Source organism: Arachis ipaensis, chromosome B5, assembly GCF_059453495.1.
Source record: "Arachis ipaensis isolate K30076 ecotype BB chromosome B5, ASM5945349v1, whole genome shotgun sequence".
Classification (NCBI taxonomy): Eukaryota; Viridiplantae; Streptophyta; class Magnoliopsida; order Fabales; family Fabaceae; genus Arachis; species Arachis ipaensis.
In genome coordinates this window covers 88181073-88203862 of record NC_142440.1, presented here as the reverse complement: position 1 = coordinate 88203862, position 22790 = coordinate 88181073, and the positions used below count along the sequence as shown (strand labels likewise).

Below are 22790 nucleotides of genomic sequence, written 5' to 3'. Positions count from 1 at the left end.
TGGTCATCTTGTAAATCTCAGTCAGGCATATTCAAATGGTGATGGAGGATTGATAATTAAAAGATGAATAAAACATAAAATAAAGATAGAGATACTTATGTAATTTTTTGGTTGGAATTTCAGATAAGTATATGAAGATGCTTTGTTCCTCCTGAACCTCTGCTTTCCTATTGCCTTCTTCCAATCATTCATACTCCTTTCCATGGCAAGCTTAATGTTGGGCATCACCGTTGTCAATGGCTACTTCCCGTCCTCTCAGTGAAAACGTTCCAAATGCGCTGTCACCGCACGGCTAATCATCTGTCGGTTCTCGATCATGTTGAAATAGGATCCATTGATCCTTTTGCGTCTGTCACACGCCCAACAATCGCGAGTTTGAAGCTCTTCACAGTCATCCCTTCCCAGATCCTACTCAGAATACCACAGACAAGGTTTAGACGTTCCGGATCTCAGGAATGGCCGCCAATAATTCTAGCCTATACCACGAAGGTTCCAATCTGAGATTAGAAACCTAAGAGATACACATTCAAGCCATTGCTAGTAGAACAGAGGTGGTTGTCAGGCACATGTTCATAGGTGAGAATGATGATGAGTGTCACGGATCATCATATTCATCAAGTTGAAGAATGAATGAATATCTTAGAGAAGAAGTAGGCGTGAATTGAATAGAAAAACAGTAGTACTTTGTATTAATTCATGAAGAACAGTAGAGCTCCACACCTTAATCTACGGTGTGTAGAATCTCCACCGTTGAGAATACATAAGAACAAGGTCTAGGCATGGCCGAATGGCCAGCCTTCAAACATGTCTAAGATAGCATAAGACTTCTCAAAGATCCTAGATGAAAATACAATAGTAAAAGGTCCTATTTATAGAGAACTAGTAGCCTAGGGCTTACAGAAATCAGTAATTAATGCAGAAATCTTCTTCTGGGCCCACTTGGTGTGTGCTTGGGCTGAGCATTGAAGCTTCCATGTGTAGAGACTTTTCCTGGAGTTAAATGCCAGCTTTTGTGCCAGTTTGGACATTTAACTCCAGCTTTTGTGCCAGTTTTGGAGTTAAACGCCAGAATTCTTGAGCTAACATGGAACGCCTGTTTGGGCCATCAAATCTCAGGCAAAGTATGGACTATTATATATTGCTGAAAAGCCCAGGATGGCTACTTTCCAACACAATTAAGAGCGCACCAATTGGGCTTCTGTAGCTCCAGAAAATCTACTTTAAGTGCAGGGAGGTCAGAATCCAACAGCATCTGTAGTCCTTTTTCAGCCTCTGAATCAGATTTTAACTCAGGTCCCTCAATTTCAGCCAGAAAATACCTGAAATCACAGAAAAATGCACAAACTCATAGTAAAGTCTAGAAATGTGATTTTTAAATAAAAACTAATAAAAACATAATAAAAACTAAATAAAACATACTAAAAACATACGAAAAACAATGCCAAAAAGCGTATAAATTATCCGCTCATCACAACACCAAACTTGAATTGTTGCTTGTCCCCAAGCAACTGAAAATCATATAGGATAAAAAGAATAAAATGTACAATGAATTCCAAAAACATCTATGAAGATCAGTATTAATTAGATGAGCGGGGCTTTTAGCTTTTTTCTTCTGAACAGTTTTGGCATCTCACTTTATCCCTTGAAGTTCAGAATGATTGGCATCTATAGGAACTCAGAATCCAGATAGTGTTATTGATTCTCCTAGTTAAGTACGTTGATTCTTGAACACAGCTACTTTATGAGTCTTGGCCGTGACCCTAAGCATTTTGTTTTCCAGTACTACCACCGGATACATAAATGCCACAGACACATGACTGGGTGAACCTTTTCAGATTGTGACTCAGCTTTGCTAAAGTCCCCAGTGAGAGGTGTCCAGGGCTCTTAAGCACACTCTTTTTGCTTTGGACCACGACTTTAACCGCTCAGTCTCAAGTTTTCACTTGACACCTTCACGCCACAAGCACATGGTTAGGGACAGCTTGGTTTAGCCGCTTAGGCCAGGATTTTATTCCTGTGGGCCCTCCTATCCACTGATGCTCAAAGCCTTGGATCCTTTTTATTTTACCCTTGCCTTTTGGTTTAAAAGGCTATTGGCTTTTTCTGCTTACTTTTTCTTTTTCTTTCTTTCTCTCTCTTTTTTTTCGCATATATATATTTTTTTCTGCAAGCTTTTCACTGCTTTTTCTTGCTTCAATAATCAATTTTATGATTTTTTAGATTATCAAATAACATTTCTCCTTTTCCATCATTCTTTCAAGGGCCAAAACTTTTAACATTCATGAACAACAAATTCAAAAAAATGCACTGTTCAAGCATTCATTCAGAAAGACAAAAGTATTGCCATCACATCAAAATAATTAATCTGTTATAAAATTTGAAATTCATGCACTTCTTTTTCTTTTTCAATTAAAAAAATTTTCCATTTAAGAAAGGTGATGGATTCATTTTCATTGCTTTAAGGCATAGACACTTAGACACTAGTGATCATATAATAAAGACACAAACATAAATAAACATAAAGCATAAAAATTCGAAAAACAGAAAATAAAGAACAATGAGATTAAAGAATGGGTCCACCTTAGTGATGGCGGCTTGTTCTTCCTCTTGAAGATCTAATGGAGTGCTTGAGCTCCTCAATGTCTCTTTCTTGCCTTTGTTACTCCTCCCTCATGACTCTTTGGTCTTCTCTAATTTCATGGAGGAGGATGGAATACTCTTGGTGCTCCACCCTTAGTTGTCCCATGTTGGAACTTAATTCTCCTAGGGAGGTGTTGATTTGCTCCCAATAGTTTTGTGGAGGAAAATGCATCCCTTGAGGCATCTCAGGGATTTCATGATGAGGAATTTCCTCATGTCCATGAGTGGGGTCTCTTGTTTGCTCCATCCTTTTCTTAGTGATGGGCTTATCCTCATCAATGAGGATGTCTTCCTCTATGTCAATTCCAGCCGAATTGCAAAGGTGACAAATGAGATGAGGGAAGGCTAACCTTGCCAAAGTGGAGGACTTGTCCGCCACCTTGTAGAGTTCTTGGGAGATAACCTCATGAACTTCTACTTCCTCTCCAATCATGATGCTATGGATCATGATAGCCCGGTCTATAGTAACTTCAGACCGGTTGCTAGTGAGAATGATTGAGCGTTGAATGAACTCCAACCATCCCCTAGCCACGGGCTTGAGGTCATGCCTTCTTAGTTGAACCGGCTTCCCTCTTGAATCTCTCTTCCATTGAACGCCCTCTTCACAGATGTCTATAAGGACTTGGTCCAACCTTTGATCAAAGTTAACCCTTCTAGTGTAGGGGTGTGCATCTCCTTGCATCATGGGCAAGTTGAATGCCAACCTTACATTCTCCGAAATAAAATCTAAGCATTTCCCCCGAACCATTGTAAGCCAATTCTTTGGGTCCGGGTTCACACTTTGATCATGGTTCTTGGTGATCCATGCATTGTCATAGAACTCTTGAACCATTAAGATTCTGACTTGTTGAATGGGGTTGGTGAGAACTTCCCAACCTCTTCTTCGAATCTCATGTCGGATCTCCGGATGTTCACCCTTTTTGAGTTTGAAAGGGACCTTGGGGATCACCTTCTTCTTGGCCACAACTTCATAGAAGTGGTCTTGGTGCACCCTTGAGATAAATCTCTCCATCTCCCATGACTCGGAGGTGGAAGCTTTTGCCTTCCCTTTCCTCTTTCTAGAGGTTTCTCCGGCCCTAGGTGCCATAAATGGTTATGGACAAACAAAAAGCAACGCTTTTACCACACCAAAATTAGAAGGTTTGCTCGTCCTCGAGCAAAAGAAGAAAGAAGAGAGTAGAAGAAGAAGAAATAGAGAAGATGGAGGGGGCTTAGTATTTCAGCCAAGGGGGAGAAGTAGTGTGTATGTTGTGTGAAAATGAAGGAGTGAAGATGGGTTTATATAGGAGTGCAGAGGGGGTAAGGTTCGGCCATTATGGGTGGGTTTCGGTGGGAAAGTGGTTTGAATTTGAATGGTAAGGTAGGTGGGGTTTTATGAAGGATGGATATGAGTGGTGAAGAGAATGGTGGGATTTGATAGGTGAGGGATTTTTGGGGAAGAGGTATTGAGGTAATTGGTGAATGGATGAAGAAGAGAGAGAGAGATGGGGTAGCTGGGGATCTTGTGGGGTCCACAGATCCTGAGATGTCAAGGATATCTCATCCCTGCACCAAGTGGCGTGCAAAAATGCCCCTTTCTGCCAATCCTGGCGTTAAACGCCAAGCTGCTGCCCATTTCTGGCGTTTAACGCCAGTTTCTTGCCCATTCCTGGCGTTAAACGCCAGTCTGCTGCCCATTTCTGGCGTTAAACACCCAGAATGGTGCCAGACTGGGTGTTTAACGCCCATTCTGCTACCCTTACTAGCGTTTAAACGCCAGTAAGTTTCTCCTCCAGGGTGTTCTATTTTTAATACTATTTTTACTTCTGTTTTTGCTTTTTCAATTGTTTTTTTGTGACTTCACATGATCATCAACCTACAGAAAACATATAATAACAAAAGAAAATAGAAATTTAACATAGATAATTAAAGATTGGGTTGCCTCCCAACAAGCGCTTCTTTAATGTCAATAGCTTGACAGTGGGCTCTCATGGAGCCTCACAGATGTTTAGAGCAATGTTGGAACCTCCCAATACCAAACTTTAGAGTTTGAATGTGGGGGTTCAACACCAAACTTAAAGTTTGGTTGTGGCCTCCAAACACCAAACTTAGAGTTTGACTGTGGGGGCTCTGTTTGTCTCTGTATTGAGAGAAGCTCTTCATGCTTCCTCTCCATGGTTACAGAGGGATATCCTTGAGCTTTAAACACAAGGGAGTCTTCATTCACTTGAATGATCAATTTTCCTCTGTCAACATCAATTACAACTTTTGCTATGGCTAGGAAGGGTCTGCCAAGGATGATGGATTCATCCATACACTTTCCAGTCTCTAGGATTATGAAATCAGCAGGGATGTAGTGGCCTTCAACCTTTACCAAGAAATCCTCTACAAGTCCATAAGCCTGTTTCTTTGAATTATCTGCCATCTCTAGTGAGATTCTTGCATCTTGTACCTCAATGATCCCTAGCTTCTCCATTATAGAGAGAGGCATGAGGTTTATACTTGACCCTAGGTCACACAGAGCCTTCTCAAAGGTCATGGTGCCTATGGTACAAGGTATTGAGAACTTCCCAGGATCTTGTCTCTTCAGAGGTAATTTCTGCCTAATCAAGTCATCCAATTCTTTAGTGAGCAATGGAGGTTCATTCTCTCAAGTCTCATTACCAAATAACTTGGTGTTTAGCTTCATGATTGCTCCAAGGTACTTAGCAACTTGCTCTTCAGTAACATCTTCATCCTCTTCAGAGGAAGAATACTCATCAGAGCTCATGAATGGCAGGAGTAAATTCAATGGAATCTCTATGGTTTCTGTGTGAGCCTTAAATTCCCATGGTTCCTCATGAGGGAATTCCATGGAGGCCAGTGGACGTCCATTGAGGTCTTCCTCAGTAAAGATCACTGCTTCTTCCTCCTCTCCAGGTTCGGCCATGTAAGACGTGTTTATGGCCTTGCACTCTCTCTTTGGATTCTCTTCTTTATTGCTTGGGAGAATACTAGGAGGGAGTTCAGTAATTTTCTTACTCAGCTGACCCACTTGTGCCTCCAAATTTCTAATGGAGGACCTTGTTTCAGTCATGAAACTTTGAGTGGTTTTAATTACATCAAAGACTATAGTTGCTAAGTCAGAGTGGCTCTGCTTAGAATCCTCTGTCTGTTGCTGAGAAGATGATGGAAAAGGCTTGCTATTGCTAAACCTGTTTCTTTTACCATTACTATTGTTGAAACCTTGCTGAGGTCTCTGTTGATTCTTCCATGAGAGATTTGGATGATTTCTCCATGAAGGATTATAGGTGTTTCCATAGGGTTCTCCCATGTAATTCACATCTTCCATTGCTGGGTTCTCAGGATCATAAGCTTCTACTTCAGAGGAAGCTTCTTTAGTACTGCCTGTTGCTGCTTGCATTCCAGACAGACTTTGAAAAATCATATTGACTTGTTGGGTCAATATTTTATTCTGAGCCAATATGGCATTCAGAGTATCAATCTCAAGAACTCCTTTCTTCTGATCTATCACATTATTCACAGGATTCCTTTCAGAAGTGTACATGAATTGGTTATTTGCAACCATTTCAATGAGTTCCTGAGCTTCTGCAGGCGTCTTCTTCGGATGAAGAGATCCTCCAGCAGAGCTATCCAATGACATCTTGGATAGTTCAGACAGACCATCATAGAAAATACCTATGATGCTCCATTCAGAAAGCATGTCAGAAGGACATCTTCTGATCAATTGCTTGTATCTTTCCCAAGCTTCATAGAGGGATTCTCCTTCCTTTTGTCTGAAGGTTTGGACTTCCACTCTAAGCTTGCTCAATTTTTGAGGTGGAAAAAACTTTGCCAAGAAGGAATTGACTAGCTTTTCCCAAGAGTTCAGGCTTTCTTTGGGTTGCGAATCCAACCATGTCCTAGCTTTGTCTCTTACAACAAAAGGAAAAAGCATAAGTCTGTAGACTTCAGGGTCAACCCCATTAGTCTTGACAGTGTCACAGATTTGCAAGAATTCAGCTAAGAACTGATGAGGATCTTCCAATGGAAGTCCATGAAACTTGCAATTCTGTTGCATTAGAGAAACTAATTGAGGCTTAAGCTCAAAGTTGTTTGCCCCAATGGCAGGGATTGAGATGCTTCTCCCATAGAACTCAGGAGTAGGTGCAGTAAAGTCACCAAGCACCTTCCTTGCATTGTTGGCATTGTTGTTTTCGGCTGCCATGGTTTCTTCTTCCTTGAAAAGCTCTGTTAGGCCCTCTAAAGAGAATTGTTCTTTAGCTTCTCTTAGCTTTCTCTTCAAGGTCCTTTCAGGTTCAGGATTAGCTTGAACAAGTATGCCTTTATCTTTGTTCCTGCTCATATGAAAGAGAAGAGAATAAGAAAGTAGGGAATCCTCTATGTCACAGTATAGAGATTCCTTGAGGTGTCAGAGGAAAAGAAGAATAGAAGGAGGAGGTATATAGAAGAGAATTCGAACATATAAAGAAGGAGGGAGTTCGAATTGCACCTTGAGGAAGAGTGTTAGTCCTTTAAATAGAAGGATGTGAGAAGAGGGAAAGAATTTTCGAAAATAAAGTAAAAGATTTTGAAATAATTAAAAGAAATTTTGAAAAATTTATTGATGATTTTCGAAAACTAAAATTGGGAAAGAAATTAAGTGATTTTTGAAAAAGATTTTGAAATTTGAAATCAAAAAGATATGATTGAGAGTTAATTTTGAAAAAGATGTGATTGAGAAGATATGATTGAGAAGATATGATTGAAAATCAATTTTTAAAAAAAAGAAAAGTTTTAAAATTAAAGTTGATGACTTGACTAACAAGAATTTAGAAGATATGATTCTTAAAATTTAAAATTTGATCTTTTCTTAATAGGCAAGTAACAACTTGAAAATTTTGAAGTAAATCATTAATTTTAGCAAGGATTTTCGAAAATAGTAATAATAAAAAAATGGAAAGAAATTGATTTTGAAGAGATATGATTGAAAAGATATTATTTGAAAAGGATTTGATTTTGAAAAATTATGAAGATTTGAAAAAATTTGAATTAAAAACAAAATCTTCCCTCTAATGTCCTTCCTGGTGTTAAACGCCCAGAATGGCATCCATTCTGGCGTTTAACGCCCAAAATCCTACCTTTTTGCGCGTTAAACGCCCAGCCAGGTACCCTGGCTGGCGTTTAAACGCCTGTTTTCCTTCTTCACTGGGCGTTTTGAATGCCCAGCTTTTTCTGTTTGATTCCTCTGCTGAATGTTCTGAATCTTCAATTCTCTATATTATTGACTTGAAAAGACACAATTTTGAAAATATTTTTGAATTTTTTTAATGATGAGAAATAACAAAAAATGCAACTAAGATCAATTGAACAATGCATGCAAGACACCAAACTTAGAAATTTTGTATTAGAGGCTTTAACAAATTGAGAATGCATAAGAAAAATAACAAAACACACAAAACAGGAGAATTTAAAGATCAGAGCACTGAAATCATCAAGAACAACTTGAAGATCAATGAAGAACAATATGTATAAATTCAAAAAATGCAAGAAGAAGAAAGTCATACAATTGACACCAAACTTAAAAATTGATACTAGACTCAAACAAGAAACATAAAATATTTTTTATTATGGTTTTATAAATTTTTTTGTGATTTTCGAAACTTATATGGAAAAGAAAATAAAGAGAATCAAAACTTTTAATAAGAATTCTAGGAATCGTGCAATGTTAGTCTAAAGCTTCAGTCTAAAAAGATTAGACATGTTTGGCCAAGCTTCAGCAGGACATTACATTCAGCAGCTAAATTGATGAGAATCAATCAGCTTTTGTGATGATAAGAACATCACCTTGAAACTCTAGAATCCGTTCTTAAAAATTCTGAAAAGTACCTAATCTAAGCAACAAGATGAACCGTCAGTTGTCCAAACTCGAACAATCCCCGGCAACGGCGCCAAAAACTTGGTGCACGAAATTGTGATCATTAACAATGGCGCCAAAGGACTTGGAGCTCTTAAACGTGAATCACACTTTGTCACAATTCCGCACAACTAACCAGCAAGTGCACTGGGTCGTCCAAGTAATACCTTACGTGAGTAAGGGTCGATCCTACGGAGATTGTCGGCTTGAAGCAAGCTATGGTCATCTTGTAAATCTCAGTCAGGCAGATTCAAATGGTGATGGAGGATTGATAATTAAAAGATGAATAAAACATAAAATAAAGATAGAGATACTTATGTAATTTTTTTGTTGGAATTTCAGATAAGCGTATGAAGATGCTTTGTTCCTCCTGAACCTCTGCTTTCCTATTGCCTTCTTCCAATCATTCATACTCCTTTCCATGGCAAGCTTTATGTTGGGCATCACCGTTGTCAATGGCTACTTCCCGTCCTCAAAGTGAAAACGTTCCAAATGCACTGTCACCGCACAGCTAATCATTTGTCGGTTCTCGATCATGTTGGAATAGGATCCATTGATCCTTTTGCGTCTGTCACACGCCCAATAATCGCGAGTTTGAAGCTTGTCACAGTCATCCCTTCCCAGATCCTACTCAGAATACCACAGACAAAGTTTAGACGTTCTGGATCTCAGGAATGGCCGCCAATAATTCTAGCCTATACCACGAAGGTTCCAATCTGAGATTAGAAACCCAAGAGATACACATTCAAGCCATTGCTAGTAGAACAGAGGTGGTTGTCAGGCACATGTTCATAGGTGAGAATGATGATGAGTGTCACGGATCATCACATTCATCAAGTTTAAGAACGAATGAATATCTTAGAGAAGAAGTAGGCGTGAATTGAATAGAAAAACAGTAGTACTTTGTATTAATTCATGAAGAACAGCAGAGCTCCACACCTTAATCTATGGTGTGTAGAAACTCTACCGTTGTAATACATAAGAATAAGGTCTAGGATGGCCATTCAAACATGTCTAAGATAGCATAAGACTTCTCAAAGATCATAGATGAAAATACAATAGTAAAAAGTCCTATTTATAGATAACTAGTAGCCTAGGGTTTACAGAAATCAGTAATTAATGCAGAAATCTTCTTCCGGGCCCACTTGGTATGTGCTTGGGCTAAGCATTGAAGCTTCCATGTGTAGAGACTTTTTTTGGAGTTAAACGCCAGCTTTTGTGCCAGTTTGGGCGTTTAACTCCAGCTTTTGTGCCAGTTTTGGAGTTAAACGCCAGAATTCTTGAGCTGACGTGGAACGCCTGTTTGGGCCATCAAATCTCAGGCAAAGTATGAACTATTATATATTGCTGGAAAGCCCAGGATGTCTACTTTCCAACGCAATTAAGAGCGCGCCAATTGGGTTTCTGTAGCTCCAGAAAATCTACTTTGAGTGCAGGGAGGTCAGAATCCAACAGCATCTGCAGTCCTTTTTCAGCCTCTGAATCAGATTTTTGCTTAGGTCCCTCAATTTCAGCCAGAAAATACCTGAAATCACAGAAAAACACACAAACTCATAGTAAAGTCTACAAATGTGATTTTTAAATAAAAACTAATAAAAACATAATAAAAACTAACTAAAACATACTAAAAACATACTAAAAACAATGCCAAAAAGCGTATAAATTATCCGCTCATCAGGAGGCACCCCAACACTTTATCTTTTTGATTTATTGTTTTTCTTAGAAGGAGTTTAAAGTTCATTGCTTTAGATAGTTTAAATTTCAGTTTCACACTTGTATTGCATTACCATTTAGAACTAGATTGCAAGTGGTAGGATAGGAAGTTTAAATATCATCTTTGGTAATTAGGATACCCTTACATTCTTTTTGTCTCTTTTATTCCGGAATCGCAACTTGATGAATGATTACTAATGAGGAGTAAATGGGCTGAGAAGTAGCTAAAAGGCTAATTTTGGTGTGACCAATCACCCACTTAATCTAGGCTTACAATCATTTAGATAACTTGATTTTTAAGAGTAAGCCCAGAGATTAAGTTTGGTGTGGCCACCACCATACAAGGATCACCTAGCAAGCCCAACTCTACTCAATCTGAAAGCACTTAATATTTTGGCAAAAGCATGAACATGGTTTAATGAGATCAAAGGAGGTTAGAAACAAAAGAAAATGAAAAGAGTGGAGTTACTCCATCCTTATGAACACATTAAATACACAATGATAAAAACCAATTTATTAAGATTCAATAGGATTAAGTTTGGTGTCCCAAGGGACACCCATCAGTTGCAATCCCACTTACCCGTAATAAGAAGGAATGTGAAGGATTCTTTTGTCATTATTAACAGGTTTCAGTTTCATTTTCAGGAGAAAATATGGGACCCACATAGAGAATCACTTTTAAAGCAAGGAAGTCAAAGTGTACTTACACTTTGGAACTCAACACATGCAGAAGGCACATTGAAAAAAGGGTTGGCGCCTCTTCCCACGCTAGGCGCCACTCCCCAAGTGGGAAAACATTGAATCCTTTTTATTTCCCACCATTCAAATCACACCCTTCACCCCTTATAAAAGCCTCACCTTCCCAACTCTTCTCCCACTTCAAACCCCTGATCACACATGAAAAAGAATCCAAACACCTTTCTTCTTCCTTCCTCTTTTTGCCTTCCACTACCTCTCTTCCCATACTTCTTTTCCCTTTCCCTTGATTGGGACAATCAAGTCCTAAGTTTGGTGTTGGAGCAAAACTGATGCACGAAAACTTGTCTCTCAACAATTTCCCTCGGCAAGTATACCGAATTGTTGTCAAGTAAAAACTCACAATTATACCACATGTATTTCTAAATCAAAGTATTGGGAGAATTATATGTCACCATATCCACCCAACCCCCAATTTGGTCCAACATGAGAAAGCATTTCTAGCATGATCCCTTCATTCCTCTTCCAAGGTTCCGAAGAGATCCAAGTATGAATAGCTTCTTTTCCAAGACAACTACCCAATTGGATGAAGATTGAAAGCTTTCTAGTAAAATCAAGAGAAAAGAAAGAAGAAGAATAATGAAAACTATTATTAACCCATCAAATTACAACAGAGCTCCCTAACCCAATGAAAGGGGTTTAGTTGTTCATGGCTCTGGGAATGGAAAATAAAGATGGAGAATGCATTCTGAAAGTAAAACTAGAAGTTGCAGAGAAAGTAAAATTATACAGAGAGTAGTCCTCTCAATCCAAAAGCTCCTCTCTAGTTCAAAACTACTCCTATATATACTACTCTTCTATCTTCCAGTTGGCTCTTCAAGTCTTGGATATGGGCCTTTGGATCTTAAGGTTGAAGCAGTTTGGAATCTTCAGTGGGCTCAGCTTTACTTGCAGAGAAAGTGTGAAGTAGGCATGGACTTTGGCTAGGACGTTAGTGGCCTTAACGTTAAGTGAAAATATGGGTTTGAGAACGTTAGTGACGATCACCTTTTGCACTAACGTCCCTAGCTCAAGATGAGTTACGTTAACTTCAACGTTAGTGGCACTAACGTGACCACTAATGTTGCCTCTTGGTCCATCGCGAGCGTCATTGGCATTTACCTTTGCCAATAACGTTGCCCTTAGCCCATTTTTCTCAAGTTAGAGTCCACGTTAGTATAACTAACGTGGCTCTTAACGTGGGCATGCCTTAGCCTCGAGAGCATTAGTGACACTTACCTTTGTCACTAACGCTCCAAACGCCCCTTCTCACGTTAGTGTCCCACGTTAATTGTCTTAACATGGCCACTAACGTGGTGGTGATTGCCATCCCCAACGTTAGTGACAAAGTTGAGTGTCACTAACGTTGGCTCATCAATTCTTTCCTCCATGTTAGCTTCCACGTTAATGCACTTAACGTGGTAACTAACGTGGCTCATAGTGGCTTAGTCCAACGTTAGTGACAAAAGTGAGTGTCACTAACGTTGGTGATTCCTTGCTCCTTCCACGTTAGAGTTCATGTTAACCAAGTTAACATGGCTCTTAATGTAGCCAATATGGGCTTAGTCCAATATTAGTGACAAAGGTGAGTGTCAGTAACATTGGCATTATCTTCCTCTTCCACGTTAGAGTTCACGTTAACTGAGTTAACGTGACTCTTAACGTGGCCAATTGCCCTTTTGGAGCGTTAGTGGCACTTACTTTTACCACTAACGCTTGGAGCTTCCTTTTCTTCCACGTTAACTACCATGTTAATGTAGTTAATGTGGTAATTAACGTGGGCTATGATGGCTTCAAAGACGTTATTGGCGATTACTTTTCTCATTAACGTTGCAAGCTAGCTCCCATTCCACGTTAGTGGTCACGTTAGTTAGACTAACGTGGCTACTAACGTGGCTTTTCCTTGCTTCCTTTATCCTGAAATCAAGCAAATAAAGTGCATCAAAACTCTAATCCAAGTTATGAGTCATGCATCATCCAATTTGTCATTAAATTCATGCATAATTCTCATGAAATCATATAAAATTCACAATGTTTGCTTGAATCAAGATGTAAGTGAAATTCTACCCAAAACTTGCTTATTTCCTAAGAAAATGCATGAAACTACCTTAAAACAGTAAAGAAAAGGTCAGTGAAACTGGCCAAAATGCCCTGGCATCAAAAACCTTGTTTTGCTTGCCTCTCTTGCAACCTCCCCCAAATTTTTTTTTAACCTCAAAAACACCCTCTCAACCTAATGGCACCACCAAAAAGCTCAGCCTCCAAGAAAAGAAAAACCAAGGAACCAACTTCTGGATCTTCAAGCTCATCTTTTAATGAATACAAGTTCCTCCCTGCATTCAACCAAAATCAATTCTATGGTTGGGTGAGTGAGAGAAAAATCATTCCAGAGGTTGGATTCCAATTAGGGAGGAACGAGCATCTTGAGATCAACATTGAGATCAACAATAGGGGCTGGGCACTCCTATGCAACCCACCAAAGAAGGTAGTAGAGAGCTTGGTGAGGGAGTTTTACGCCAACACTGTGCCTCAGCCAGGACAACCCTATGGCTACATTAGCTATGTGAGGGGGAAGTCCATTGACTATAGTCCCTCCAGCATAAGAAGGATGCTAATGGTGAAGAGGACAAGCTCCACCTAGAGCTATGAAGAAAGAATGAAGCAGCAAGACCCTGGGTTTGATGAAATTCTGAACGAAATTTGCGTGCTGCATGTGCAATGGATAAAGGACAAGGATGGGATACCCAACCAATTGAGAAGAAGGGATCTGAGTCCCCAAGCTAGAGGGTGGCTGGAATTTGTGAGGAAGTCCCTAATCCCCACATCCAACACTTCAGAGGTGACCAAGGAGAGCTGTGCTCATATACAGCATCATGAAAGGTGAGAATGTCAATGTGGGGGAGATGATTGCCAACAACATTAACAAAGTACTGAAAAGCACTAGTGACAACACAAGGTTGGCATTCCCCAGTATCATACAGAGGTTATGTGATGAAGCTAAAGTTGAAAAGATCATTGACGAGGTGCTAGTGAAGCAAGACAAATTCATAACTGCCAAGAAGATGGCCAAAGTGGTGGCTATTCACCCACTTCACAGAAAACAAAGAGCTCATGCTCATGAGCCACAACAACAACAACAACAACAAGAGGCAGAAGAGCAACCACACTTTCTAGCACTTCAACCACCACCACAGTACCAATACCAACAATTTTTTGAAGGATTCAATTGGGAACAACTGCAAGGAGAAGTACACCAAATGAAGGAAGACCTACACCACCTGAGGGAGGATGTTAACTAATTCAAGGAGACTCAGCAACAACAATGGAACCAAGTCAACCAGAACATCCAACAACTCCAAGGGAGTTTTGAGAATCTCAAGGAGCAGCAGGACCAGATTAACTGGGGAGAGATACAAGGCAGCATAGGAATGATTCTGGAGCACCAAAAACTTTAAATGGGGAGCCTAGCTGAGTTCAAACATCTTTATGATGCCAGAACTTTAGCAAGAGAGGACTATGACTGTTATGCACAAACAAAGTTGAGCTACTTGTGTAATTGGTATGCAAAATCGTGATCGTTCATTCCTTGGTAACGGCGCTAAAAACTTAATACACATGTCCATAATCTTAGTTCTTTGTCACAACTCCGCACAACTAACCAGCAAGTGCACTGGGCCGTCCAAGTAATAAACCTTACGTGAGTAAGGGTCGATCCCACGGAGATTGTCGGCTTGAAGCAAGCTATGGTCACCTTGTAAATCTCAGTCAGGCGGATTCAAATGGTTATGTTGAATTGATAATTAAAATATAATTAAAATATAAAATAGGATAGAAATACTTATGTAATTCATTGGTGAGAATTTCAGATAAGCGTATAGAGATGCTTTTGTTTCTCCTGAACCTCTGCTTTCCTGCTGTCTTCATCCAATCCTTCATACTCCTTTCTATGGCAAGCTGTATGTAGGGCATCACCGTTGTCAATGGCTACTTCCCGTCCTCTCAGTGAAAATGGTCCAAGATGTGCTGTCACCGCACGGCTAATCATCTGTCGGTTCTCGATCCTGCTGGAATAGGATTCAGTAATCCTTTTGCGTCTATCACTACGCCCAGCACTCGCGAGTTTGAAGCTCGTCACAGCCATCCCTTCCCGGATCCTACTCGGAATACCACAGACAAGGTTTAGACTTTCTGGATCTCAAGAATGGCCGCCAATAATTCTAGCCTATACCACGAAGACTCTGATCGTAGATCAGGAGACTAAGAGATACACATTCAGGCTTGTTTCCATGTAGAACGGAAGTGTTTGTCAGGCACGCGTTCATGGGTGAGAATGGTGATGAGCGTCACATAATCATCACATTCATCAGGTTCTTGTGTGCGAATAAATATCTTAGAGAAGAAATAGGCTTGAGTTTAATAGAAAAACAATAGTACTTTGCATTAATTCATGAGGAACAGCAGAGCTCCACACCTTAATCTATGGTGTGTAGAAACTCTATCGTTGAAAATACATAAGTGAAAATAGGGTAGACATGGCCGAGTGGCCAGCCTCCCAAAACGTGATCAAAGGATCCAAAAGATAATCCAAAGATGTTTAACACGATAGTAAAAAGTTCTATTTATACTAAACTAGTTACTAGGGTTACAGAAATAAATAAATGATGCAGAAATCCACTTCCGGGCCCACTTGGTGTGTGCTTGGGCTGAGCATTGAAGCTTTCACATGTAGAGGTCTTCCTTGGAGTTAAACGCCAGTTTGTAAATTGTTTCTGGCGTTTAACTTTGCTTTGCAACCTGTTTCTGGCGTTTAACTCTAGAATAGGGCAGGGAGCTGGTGTTGAACGCCAGTTTGCGTCGTCTAAACTCGGGCAAAGTATAGACTATTATATATTTTTGGAAAGCCCTGGATGTCTACTTTCCAACGCAATTGAGAGCGCGCCATTTTGACTCCTGTAGCTCCAGAAAATCTACTTTGAGTCTAGGGAGGTCAGAATCCAACAGCATCTACAGTCCTTCTTCAGCCGCTGAATCTGATTTTTGCTCAAGTCCCTCAATTTCAGCCAGAAAATACCTGAAATCACAAAAAAAATACACAAACTCATAGTAAAGTCTAGAAATGTGATTTTTAATTAAATACTAATAAAAATATATTAAAAACTAACTAAATCATACTAAAAACTATGTAAAACCAATGCCAAAAAGCGTATAAATTATCCGCTCATCACAACACCAAACTTAAATTGTTGCTTGTCCCCAAGCAACTGAAAATCAAATAGGATAAAAAGAAGAGAATATACTATAAATTCCAAAATATCAATGAAACTTAGCTCCAATCAGATGAGCGGGACTAGTAGCTTTTTGCCTCTTGAATAGTTTTGGCATCTCACTTTATCCATTGAAGTTCAGAATGATTGGCATCTATAGGAACTTAGAATTTAGATAGTGTTATTGATTCTCCTAGTTTAGTATGTTGATTCTTGAACACAGCTACTTGATGAGTCTTGGTCGTGGCCCTAAGCACTTTGTTTTCCAGTATTACCACCGGATACATACATGCCACAAACACATAACTGGGTGAACCTTTTCAGATTGTGACTCAACTTTGCTAAAGTCCCCAATTAGAGGTGTCTAGGGTTCTTAAGCACACTCTTTTTTTTTTTTGCTTTGGACATTGACTTTAACCGCTCAGTCTCAAACTTTTGGCTTGACATCTTCACGCCACAAGCACATGGTTAGGGACAGCTTGGTTTAGCCGCTTAGGCTAGGATTTTATTCCTTTAGGCCCTCCTATCCATTAATGCTCAAAGCCTTGGATCCTTTTTACGCTTTCCTTTTGGTTTTAAGGGCTATTGGCTTTTTTCTCTTGCCTTTTGGTTTAAAGAGCTTTTGGCTTTTTCTGCTTGCTTTTTCTTTTTCTTTCCCTTTTTTTTCGCCATTTTTCTTTTCTCTTTTTTTTCGCAACCTTTTGTATTCACTGCTTTTTCTTGCTTCAAGAATCAATTTTATGATTTTTCAGATTATCAAATAACATTTCTCCTTTTTCATCATCCTTTCAAGAGCCAACAATTTTAACATTCATAAACAACAAATTCAAAAGACATATGCACTGTTCAAGCATTCATTCAGAAAACAAAAAGTATTGTCACCACATCAAAATAATTAAACTAATTTCAAGGATGAATTCGAAACCATGTACTTCTTGTTCTTTTGTTTTTAGAACATTTTTCATTTAAGAGAGGTGATGGATTCATAGGACATTCATAGCTTTAAGACATAGACACTTAGACACTAATGATCATATAATAAGACACAAACATAAACATAAAGCATAGTAGACGAAAAACAGAGAAAAATAAATAGACAAAGAGATTAAGGAACGGGTCCACCTTAGTGAGGGTGGCGTCTTCCTCTTCTTGAAGAACCAATGGTGCTCTTGAGCTCCTCTATGTCTCTTCCTTGTCTTTGTTGCTCCTCCCTCATAGCTCTTTGATATTCTCTAATCTCATGAAGAATGATGGAGTGCTCTTGGTATTCCACCCTTAGTTATCCCATGTTGGAACTTAATTCTCCTAGGGAGGTGTTGATTTGCTCCCAATAGTTTTGTGGAGGGAAGTGCATCCCTTGAGGCATCTCAGGGATTTCATGGTGAGGAATTTCCTCATGCTCTTGTTGAGGCCAATGATCTCTTGTTTGCTCCATCCTTTTCTTAGTGATGGGCTTATCCTCATCAATGAAGATGTCTCCCTCTATGTCAACTCCAGCTGAATTGCAGAGGTGACAAATGAGGTGAGGAAAGGCTAACCTTGCCAAAGTGGAGGACTTGTCAGCCACCTTGTAGAGTTCTTGAGGTATAATCTCATGAACTTCCACTTCCTCCCCAATCATGATACTATGGATCATGATGGCCCGGTCTATAGTAACTTCAGACCGGTTGTTAGTAGGAATGATTGAGCGTTGAATGAACTCCAACCATCCTCTAGCTACAGGCTTAAGGTCCAATCTTCTCAATTGAACCGGCTTGCCTCATGAGTCAACTTTCCATTGAGCTCCTTCCACACATATGTCCATGAGGACTTGGTCCAACCTTTGATCAAAGTTGACCCTTCTAGTGTAGGGGCGTACGTTTTCTTGCATCATTGGCAAGTTGAACGCCAACCTTACATTTTTCGGACTGAAATCTAAGTATTTCCCCCGAACCATTGTAAGCCAATTCTTTGGATTCGGGTTTACACTTTGATCATGGTTCCTAGTGATCCATGCGTTTGCATAGAACTCTTGAACCATTAAGATCCCGACCTCTTCTTCGGATCTCATGTCGGATCTCCGGATACTCATTCTTTTTGAGCTTGAAAGGAACCTCAGGGATCACTTTCTTCTTGGCCACAACTTCATAGAAGTGGTCTTGATGGACCTTTGAGATGAATCTCTCCATCTCCCATGACTCAGAGGTGGAAGCAATTTCCTTCCCTTTCCTCTTTCTTGAGGTTTCTTTGGCCTTAGGTGCCATTAATGGTTATGGAAAAACAAAAGCAATGCTTTTAACACACCAAACTTAAAATGTTTGCTCGTCCTCGAGCAGAAGAAGAAAAGAAGAAGGAGAAGAAGAAGAAAAAATGGAGGAGATGGAGAGAGGTGTGTATTCGGCCAAGGGAAAGAAGAGAGGGTTGTGTTGTGTGAAAATGAAAAAGGAATGAGGGGTTTATATAGGAGTGGGGAGAGGTTTAGGGTTCGGTCATGGGGTTGGGTTTGGGTGGGAAATGAATTTGAATTTTGGAGGTAGGTAGGTTTTATGGGGAAGGGTGGATTGATGTGAGTGGTTTAGGGTATTTGGGGAAGAGGTATAGAGGTGATTGGTGAAGGATAGGTGGGGATCCTGTGGGGTCTACAGATCCTGTGGGGGATCCTGTGGGTCCACAGATCCTAAGGGGTCAAGGACTTAGCATTCCTGCTCCAATTAGGCGTGCAAAACGTCCTTTGTATGCAATACTGGCTTTAACGCCAGACTGCTGCCTGTTTTGGCGTTAAACGCCCAAATGTAGCCTGTTTCTGGAGTTTAACGCCAGGTTGATGCTTGTTTCTGGCGTTAAACACCAGACAGATATTTGTTTCTGGCGTTTAAACGCCAGAATGCTCTTCCTCCAGGGTGTGCTGTTTTTAATGCTATTTTTCATTCTGTTTTTGATTTTCCAGTAATTTTTGTGACTTCACATGATCATCAACCTAAAAAAAATAAAATAGAAATGGAAAATAATTAAATATAGTTAAATAACATTGGGTTGCCTCCCAACAAGCGCTTCTTTAATGTCAATAGCTTGACAGTGAGCTCTCATGGAGCCTCACAGATATTCAGAGCATTGTTGGGACCTCCCAACACCAAACTTAGAGTTTGAATGTGGGGGTTCAACACCAAACTTAGAGTTTGACTGTGGGGGTTTTGGTTGACTCTGCAGTGAGAGAAGCTTTTCATGCTTCCTCTCCATGATTACAGAAGGAGAACCTTGAGTTTTAAATACAAGGTAGTCCTCATTCAGTTGAAGGACCAACTCTCCTCTGTCCACATCAATCACAGCTCTTGCTGTGGCTAGGAAGGGTCTTCCAAGGATGATGGATTCATCCTCATCCTTCCCAGTGTCTAGGATTATGAAATCAGCAGGGATGTAAAGGCTTTCAACCTTTACTAGCAAGTCCTCTACTAATCCATAAGCCTGTTTCATTGATTTATCTGCCATCTCTAATGAGAATTTGGCAGCCTGTACCTCAAAGATTCCTAGTTTCTCCATTACAGAGAGTGGCATTAAGTTTATTCCTGACCCCAGGTCACACAGAGCCTTCTCAAAGGTCATGGTGCCTATGTTACAGGGAATTAGGAATTTACCAGGATCCTATTTCTTTTGAGGTAATTTCTACCTATCCAATGCATTCAGTTCATTGGTGAGCAAGGGAGGTTCATCTTCCCAAGTCTCATTACCAAATAGCTTGGCATTCAGCTTCATGATTGCTCCTAAATACTGAGCAACTTGCCCTTGAACAATGTCTTCATCTTCTTCAGAAGAGGAATAGTCATCAGAGCTCATGAATGGTAAAAGGAGGTTCAATGGAATCTCTATGGCCTCTAGCTGAGCCTCAGATTCCTTTGGTTCCTCAAAGGGAAACTCCTTATTGGTCAGTGAACGTGCTAGGAGGTCTTCCTCACTAGGATTCATGCCCTCCTCCTCCTCTCTGGGTTCGGCCACACCAAGTAAGGTAATGGCCTTGCACTCTCTTTTTGGATTCTCTTCTGTATTGCTTGGGAGAGTACTAGGAGGAGTTTCAGTGACCCTTTTACTCAATTGGCCCACTTGTGCCTCCAAATTTCTAATGGAGGACCTTGTTTCATTCATAAAACTTAGAGTGGCCTTAGATAGATCAGAGACTATATTTGCTAAGCTAGATGGACTCTGCTCAGAATTTTCTGTCTGTTGCTGAGTGGATGATGGAAAAGGCTTGCTATTGCTAAACCTATTTCTTCCACCATTATTAAAGCCTTGTTGAGGCTTTTGTTGATCCTTCCATGAGAAATTTGGATGATTTCTCTATGAGGGATTATCGGTGTTTCCATAAGGTTCACCCATGTAATTCACCTCTGCTATTGCAGGGTTCTCAGGATCATAGGCTTCTTCTTCAGAAGATGCCTCTTTAGTACTGTTGGATACAGCTTGCAATCCATTCAGACTCTGAGAAATCATATTGACTTGCAGAGTCAATATTTTATTCTGAGCCAATATGGCATTCATAGTATCAATTTCAAGAACTCCCTTCCTCTGAGGCGTCCCATTACTCACAGGATTCCTTTTCAGAAGTGTACATGAACTGGTTATTTGCAACCATGTCAATAAGTATATTGACTTGCTGAGTCAATATTTTATTCTAAGCCAATATGGCATTCAAAGTATCAATTTCAAGAACTCCCTTCCTCTGAGGCGTCCCATTACTCACAGGATTCCTTTCAGAAGTGTACATAAACTGGTTATTTGCAACCATGTCAATAAGTTCTTGAGCTTCTGCAAGCGTTTTCTTTAGGTGAATGGATCCACCTGCAGAATGGTTCAATGACATCTTTGATAATTCAGACAGACCATCATAGAATATATCCAGGATGGTCCATTCTGAAAGCATGTCAGAAGGACACTTTTTGGTCAGTTGCTTGTATCTCTCCCAAGCTTCATAGAGAGATTCACCTTCTTTCTGTTTGAAGGTTTGAACATTCACTCTAAGCTTACTAAGCTTTTGAGGAGGAAAGAACTTGGCTAAGAAAGCCGTGACCAGCTTATCCCAAGAGTTCAGGTTGTCTTTAGGTTGAGAGTCCAACCATATTCTAGCTCTATCTCTTACAGCAAATGGGAAAAGCATAAGCCTATGAAAAAGAAGAGAACACAAAAGAAAATATGGAATCCTCTATATCACAGTATAGAGATTCCTTATGTAAGTATAAGAAGAGAAGAATATAAGAAGGAGAAGAGAAAAATTCGAACACAGAGGAGAAGAGTGGGTTCGAATTTTTGAGTGAAAGAGGGGTGTTAGTAGATAAATAAATAAATAGAAGGAGATGAGAGGGGGAAGAATAAAATAAAAATATTTTTGTTTTTAATTTAAAATTAAAGTTAAAGTTCGAAAAAAAAATAAAATTAAACTAAGTTATAATTTAAAACAATTAGTTAATTAAAAAGGAATTTTGAAAAAGAGGTTAGTGATTTTCGAAAATTAGGAGAGAGAAAAGTAGTTAGGTGGTTTTGAAAAAGATATGATTGAAATAGAAAAAGATATGATTGAAATTTAATTTAAAAAAGATTTAAAAAGGAAATTAAAAAGAATTGATTTTTGAAAATTAAAGTTGATTACTTGACTAACAAGAAACTAAAAGATAGGATTTTAAAATTTAAAGAATGAACCTTTCTTAATAGGCAAGTAACAACTTGAAATTTTTGAACCAAAATATTAATAGTTAGTATTAATTTCGAAAATATGAGATAAAAATAAGAAAAAGATTTTTGAAAATCATTTTGAAATTTTCGAAAATCATAAAAGAAAAATGAAAAAGATTTGATAAAGATATAATTTTTAAAATGAAAATTTGATTTGACTCATAAGAAACAATTAAATTTAAAAACTTTTTGACTAAATCAAACCAAATTTTCGAAAATTTATGGGAGAATAAGGGAAAGATATTTTTTTAATTTTTGAATTTTTAATGAAGAAAGAGAAAAATAATAAAAAGACGCAAAACATGAAAATTATGAATCAAAACACACAATGCATGCAAGAACACTTTGAATGTCAAGATGAACATCAAGAACACTTTGAATGTCAAGATGAACACCAAGAACTTATTTTTGAAAATTTTTAAGAAAAGAAAAATATGCAAGACACCAAACTTAAAAATTTTTAATGTTGAGACACTAACAAATTGAAAATGCATATGGAAAACAAGAAAAGATACAAAACATGAAAATGCAAAGATCAAACAAGGGAAATCATCAAGAACAACTTGAAGATTATGATGAACACCATGCATGAATTTTTAGAAAATTTTTAGTGAAAATTAAAAATGTGCAAAATTGACACCAAACTTAAAAATTGACACAAGACTCAAACAAGAAACATCAAAATTTTTTTTTTTTGGTTTTTATGTTTTTATTAATTTTTTTTGGATTTTTCGAAAATTAATTGGAAAAAGAAAAACAAGGACTTCAACATTTCTAATGAGAATTCCAAGAATCATGCAATGTTAGTCTAAAGCTCCGTTCCAGGAATTACACATGGCTTACTAGCCAGCCAAGCTTTCAGTGAA

At 39.0% G+C, this 22790-nt stretch overlaps 2 non-coding genes across 2 annotated transcripts; both read left to right on the top strand.

The window, feature by feature from the left end:
• Positions 1-6316: 6316 nt before the first annotated feature.
• Positions 6317-6424, top strand: LOC148564882 (small nucleolar RNA R71). The gene has a single exon (XR_015884967.1). It is a non-coding gene; the product is annotated as a small nucleolar RNA R71 (small nucleolar RNA).
• A 14688-nt stretch (positions 6425-21112) lies between these two features.
• Positions 21113-21220, top strand: LOC148564881 (small nucleolar RNA R71). The gene has a single exon (XR_015884957.1). It is a non-coding gene; the product is annotated as a small nucleolar RNA R71 (small nucleolar RNA).
• The last annotated feature ends 1570 nt before the right edge of the window (positions 21221-22790 follow it).